This window comes from Anneissia japonica, unplaced genomic scaffold (genome assembly GCF_011630105.1).
Source record: "Anneissia japonica isolate Jap-2015-1 unplaced genomic scaffold, ASM1163010v1 scaffold287760_len733007_cov179, whole genome shotgun sequence".
NCBI classification, from domain to species: Eukaryota; Metazoa; Echinodermata; class Crinoidea; order Comatulida; family Comatulidae; genus Anneissia; species Anneissia japonica.
In genome coordinates this window covers 422027-428936 of record NW_022699005.1, presented here as the reverse complement: position 1 = coordinate 428936, position 6910 = coordinate 422027, and positions in this window count along the sequence as shown.

The following is a 6910-nucleotide window of genomic DNA, read 5'->3' as shown; positions in this document are numbered from 1 at the left end:
ACACATGATCCATCATGCACCTCCAACGGATTTACCATTTGAGCCATTTTTAACTGCAAGACGACAACATAGGCCTAGTGTATTTGCCCCAAAGACTCAACAAAATTACTGGCTCAGATTTCTTTTCTATTTAAAATGTAGTTTGTCTTTCATATGCAAAGGTCTTTCTAAAACTTAGGTTAAAGACGTAACAGTATACAATGTTGTGCTTTAGAATATTAATCTTGTATTCATGGCAGGAATTCAGTATATGCTCGACTGGGCTTCACATAATGATTATCTAAACATTATGATATGGGGGCTTCACATAATGATTATCTAAGCATCATGATATTGGGGGGAGAGGGAGTGGTGATGGTCGCCGAAGACCGGATCCCCACCTCTAACGTGTTAGATGGTTGGGTGGGGATCAGTTATGAGAATAATTTCACGCTAATTTAATATTATTTTTGGCTTTCAAGTCTGTCAAAATATGGGAGGGTGACAGGACAGAGGACGGTCCCTACGTCATTTAAACTTATGTCATTTATACAGGAGTGCAGATATACTGAATTATATTATCAACATATCACAAATCAGTGCACTCAAAATAAGACAACAATGAGTTTTTCTTACAAAATATTACACATCTTACAATGAACATCAACAGCCATAAAACACTCATTTCGTATTTGCACTGAAGAATAAGACAACGTATGATGAGTATTGTATGCATTATCACCATGCAATATTAAATAATCTTAAGTAATGACCGATGCTGCGTATTATTCTAAACTTGGTCACGTGATACTGTGAGACAATACTTTCATCGTAATTACTCGTAGATTCGCTTAAAATTTAATACTGCGCGTCAAGTTTATAGTAATAGACAGTAACCAACATAGAACATTTACATGTAAGCTGTCTTACTAAATCGTCCTGATTTATTCTATGCTATGAATCTGAAAGAATAATTAAGTCGATTTCTTTATCTTATAATAAACTTAAATAAAATAACTAATGTTTGCGAGAAACCATGCATATATACGATCCAGGTTCAACTACATTGCTATAATAAACAATAATAATAATAATAATAATAATAATAATAATAATAATAATAATAATAATAATAATAATAATAATAATAATAATAATAATAGTAATAATAATAATAATAATAATAATAATACGTAATAATAATAATAATAAATATAATAATAATAAAAACAATAACAACAATAATAATACTAAATAATACCTCGATAAACTCGTCTTATGCAGAAGCTTTGCGGGCAACAGAGATGCTGAAGTTTCGGTGGTAATTTATTATATTTCTATAACGAAGAGTGTGAGTTATTCTACATAAATATGATAGGCTATGTTGATAGCATGCTATATAATGCCAGAGAAGTGATGTGCGCGCTAAGTGATATAGCATCGACACGAGTTTTAATTTTGAACTCTTATTAGAATTATCGCCAATGGAGGTTTTAATTTAAATATAGATATAGATCAGAATTTATAGTAAAGCCAGTTATGTAGGCGGGAAAATCGTTGCTGATGAAACACCACCAATATACTATAATTGTTGATCATTGATCTGTGTTGCTTGTCTAGTATGCTATATTATTATATTAACTCATGGCAACATTGATTAATTGGTTTTAAAAAAAAACAAACAAACAAAAACAAAAACAAAGACAAAAATATAAACAAACAAAGCCAACGCTTTGTTGGTGTATACCAGCATGATAATTTGGTATTTATAATACTCAAAGTTAATGTATCGGTATCAGAGCCCTATTGAAGAAGGTTCTTAACGTCGCTCACATAGTTTTTGTAATGCAGTAATTATATAATATGCATCGCGTCACGAGGAAAACGTTAATTCCCTAAGTATCGGTTAATCTATTTATCCATTCCTCGTGTATTAATCTGCATTAATAGATAATCACGTGCTAATCTACATTTCAAAAGCGTTTCACTAAATTTACATCAATAAAATATACTCAACGATTAAACTATTGCATAGCTTATACAGTACATGAATATACATTGTTGTAAACATTTTCTTTCCTGAATGTTGGATTAACTGTACAACTGATTAGTGAGTTATGTTGAATCCGATAAGACAGATGTGTAAGATGTGTATAACCTGTGGTTTTCCACTGCCTGCAAACTTTATGCATTATTGATTATGGAGATTGTTTATGAGAATGATGGATTAAAGCTTAAAAGTTACTCAATGTATTGCCCAAAATGCAATACATTTTTATTTATAGTTTTCTAATAGATTATTATGTTCCATAAAGTTGTTCTTCCAATAAGATACAGGTTAAGCCTGGTTTACATAAACTCGCTTCACTGTCGCTAGTGTTTCCACTAAAATCTAGAAGGCTCATCGATTCATCAATCAGCATCCCTGGCGTAACGATTTTACAGAAACTCGACTTAATAGAGCACCATTTTAGAAAACTCGTTTAAAAATTAATGCCGGTCCTGTGTTCAACATGAATAATGCACTCTTTGTTTTGGAAAAGAGGAGAATTCTTGAGGATATCTATCTGCTCAATTTACCACCAGGGGTCCACTGTGAATTCCATGAATAACCAGGACCCAGCTATACACACGGTACGTTATTTGACTAGGACAAAAGAGGTACGGTACTTAACCTCATTCAACTTTGGCCTTAAGAGGAGCACTTCCTGCGCCCGAAGGTCATTGGCCCACGCGATTCAATATAAAACGCACTCGGTGACGCGCGCGCGCAACGGATTGTTTTTTAATGACGATCCGTTTAGACTACCGGAAATCAGCAGACAGCGTCGCGTCATCTAGCCCTCCCAAGAAGTGTAGTTGGAATCGTCTTACGACGCAGTGAGTGCCCCAGCTTTACGCGTTCACATTACATTTTTTTGTTGGCAAATCCACATTCATATCTCCAATAGGCCCATTTTCGTTTTTTTTTTTTCGTTTTTTTTTATTATTGCTGTACTAGATCCTATTTTAAGTTTTATAATATCCAGATTTTTTTCTGGGTAACGGTATATTGTTTGTAACATTTCTATATTAAAATATTTAGAGAATATTTTTTTGACATTGTTTATGAACTCTTGTAAATAAAACAAATAAACAAAACATCTGGCTTGTGGTTTTAAAAGCGGGCAGTCGACCGTCGTACGAGTAATCAAACTCGGTGAGCGCTAGACGACGCGACGCCGTCTACTGATTTTCGGTGGAAATCTGAACAGATCGTCATAAAATACTATCCGTTGCGCGAAACGCGTTGGCTTCTCCATACGGCAAACCGTCTTGTGCAGTGTGTGCGCCCGGCTTAATAAGCCGGTCACACACTGCGCCGACAGTGTTCCTCGGCGCTGACGGGATTTAATGGAGAAAGCAACGTGACGCCGAGGCTCGCAATGGATCGTTTAAAAAACAACGATCACTCTGGCGTCTTCAAGCGCTCAGGGGGAGCAGACGAGATGGATTCGTCAGCCGAGGGTCGTTGACCGTCCCCGTACGACACAGTGCTTGACTGATTTTACGGTAGAAAGGTAGTACCGCCGACACATTGTAGGTCGTTCTAATTCTACACATTAGCACAGGGGCCCTGGAGTTATATGTGAAAGATCCTGATAATATTGATTATATCCTTTTGAAGACTTCTAAAGCGCCGACATATTATTATGCCAAGTTCTTCTGATAATGAAACATAATTAACTGTTTATATCCTTTGGTAGCTTACACACTGTAAATCAGTGAAAATTTAATTGTTGTATTAGGGATATGTGTCTCATTGTATGCATAAATACTTTCATTTACCCAAGGAATTTTCAGAATTTAATATAGACAGTAATGGCATCTTTCATTGTTTATCAAATATTCGTGTAAATGCATATAGACAGCCGTTTGGATTAACGATCACAAACTATGTCTTTCGACATATAAATACTTTAAATCGCCTGACTGTGGTCTCCAATACATAACATCCACATGGGACGTTGGATGAATGAGAATCATTATTAATAGTATCAGGTTCGTATTCAAAACCATTATCACAATAACCGACCACGAATCTGGACATCGATAGATCAATAAAACTTATTAATCTTGAATACACAATCCACAATTACAATTCACTATAATCCTTAAACATGAACTTCCGATGAGGTTTTAAATACATCCATCATTCTATAGGCCTATATTGGAATTTTATCAAATAGTATTTTAAAAATACTGTAGTATTTAACACACTTACATTTTGGTTCGGATCAGGTGTGAACGCTCAAGGTGGGATCCAGTGCGAACGCTTAAGGTGAATTAATGTTTTCATTATTATTAATTGTTTTGTTTTTGTCTCATACTGTCTTATTAATCGTTTTGTTATTGTCTCACTGTCTTATTGTCCATGTCCTGTTTTGTATTTATATATATTTTTGTCATGATTATATATTTAAAAAATATATTGTAAAAATATATAGTCTTTATGAAGGCCTAAAGTGTTTTGTCTATTTTATAGGTAGGGGGTGTCCCGTATATGGTTGATCCTTTATATATTTATTTCTAAACACGGCTATACATTCGTAATGATTAACCCGTTATCTTTATTAAAGGCAGAATGTCATACCTTTTTGTTAAGGCTTACAATATAAAAAACAATAACTGCTCCGTACTGCACGACATCGCCGCCAATTAATTAGGGGCCCTTTCTAATAACATCGTATTAAGTTAGGCATATATTTAGGTTTTGAATATGCAACAAAACATGTAGCCGCACCTAATTCTTACCTGTGCGCTTCTCGTCGCTATTGGTATTCTAGAGGAAGAGGTAAATTTTTGTTTGCACACCATACGCTGAAATTATTATTATTATTTTTATAACATCGCGTTGCGTTCTCCATAATTCACCATAGCAAACCACACGAAAGTCTGAATCAACGCCTGGCCACATGAACCGGTAATTTCCGGAAGTGCACCGTGTATTTCGGCGATTATTTTCTATTCCAAAAACCTTTTGCATGACATACAAATAAAGAATTTTTCGGTCATCTTTCAAAGGAGTACGATATGCAGACAGAACAACAAATCTCGAGCATGCGAAAAGCTGGTAATTCACTGCACGAAGAGCTGGCCCCCACCGCCGGGGAGAAAAGCACAATTTGTCGGGAAGAAAAATAAAATTATATGTATTTTCTACATATTAGTAGACTCTAAAATCGATTAAAATAAGCCTTTGAAACCCCTAAATTGTCAAAATGTTCGGGGGCTTCGGTCCAGGACCACTTTAAAAACCTTTTAATCCCACTTTGCTTTCGTCTGGGAAATCTGACCCCTCGTCGGGGCATCGCCCCCCCCCCCGTCGGGGACCTCGGCCCCCCTGTCGGGCAAATCCTGGCGCCACCCCTACCGTCGGCCGGAGAGAATATTTTCACTCTCTATTAAGCGTTTGACGAGGCGCTGCCGTCTGCTGATTTTCAATGGCAGATTGAATAATATTCGTTAAAAACAATATGCTGCGCGCGCAGTCTCGTCGCGTTCCGTTTTCCATAAATATCGCGTCGGCCTGCAGCCGTCCGTCGGCGCAGTGTGTGTCCCCTGCAGCAAGGCTATATACATATTGATGTAAACGCAAGCAACCATACCATTGTGTTTATGCTTGCGTCACCGCGTCTCAATTACTCTAGTGTGAATCATGCTTAACCGGGATTTTAGGCCTAACAATTTCATTGTTTCTGTTGCGTGCCGTTGTCGCTCCCTGTTTAAATATGCTTTTATAAAACGCAAATTCTTCCTAAAAAGTCAGCTAAAACCTAGGCCTACATTATTTTCACTAAATTTCCGCAGTTTCAAATTTTATTTTATTAAAATAAGATAAGATAAGATAAGATAAGATAAGATAAGATCTTCAAAATATATATATATCCCTATCTATCTATCCATCCATCCATCCATCCATCCATCCATCCATCTATCCATCCATCCATCCATCCATCCATCCATCCATCCATCCATCTACCTATCTATCTATCTATCTATCTATCTATCTATCTATCTATCTATCTATCTATCTATCTATCTATCTATCTATCTATCTATCTATCTATCTATCTATCTATCTATCTATCTATCTATCTATCTATCTATCTATCTATCTATCTATCTATCTATCTATCTATCTATCTATCTATCTATCTATCTATCTATCTATCTATCTATCTATCTATCTATCTATCTATCTATCTATCTATCTATCTATCTATCTATCTATCTATCTATCTATCTATCTATCTATCTATCTATCTATCTATCTATCTATCTATCTATCTATCTATCTATCTATCTATCTATCTATCTATCTATCTATCTATCTATCTATCTATCTATCTATCTATCTATCTATCTATCTATCTATCTATCTATCTATCTATCTATCTATCTATCTATCTATCTATCTATCTATCTATCTATCTATCTATCTATCTATCTATCTATCTATCTATCTATCTATCTATCTATCTATCTATCTATCTATCTATCTATCTATCTATCTATCTATCTATCTATCTATCTATCTATCTATCTATCTATCTATCTATCTATCTATCTATCTATCTATCTATCTATCTATCTATCTATCTATCTATCTATCTATCTATCTATCTATCTATCTATCTATCTATCTATCTATCTATCTATCTATCTATCTATCTATCTATCTATCTATCTATCTATCTATCTATCTATCTATCTATCTATCTATCTATCTATCTATCTATCTATCTATCTATCTATCTATCTATCTATCTATCTATCTATCTATCTATCTATCTATCTATCTATCTATCTATCTATCTATCTATCTATCTATCTATCTATCTATCTATCTATCTATCTATCTATCTATCTATCTATCTATCTATCTATC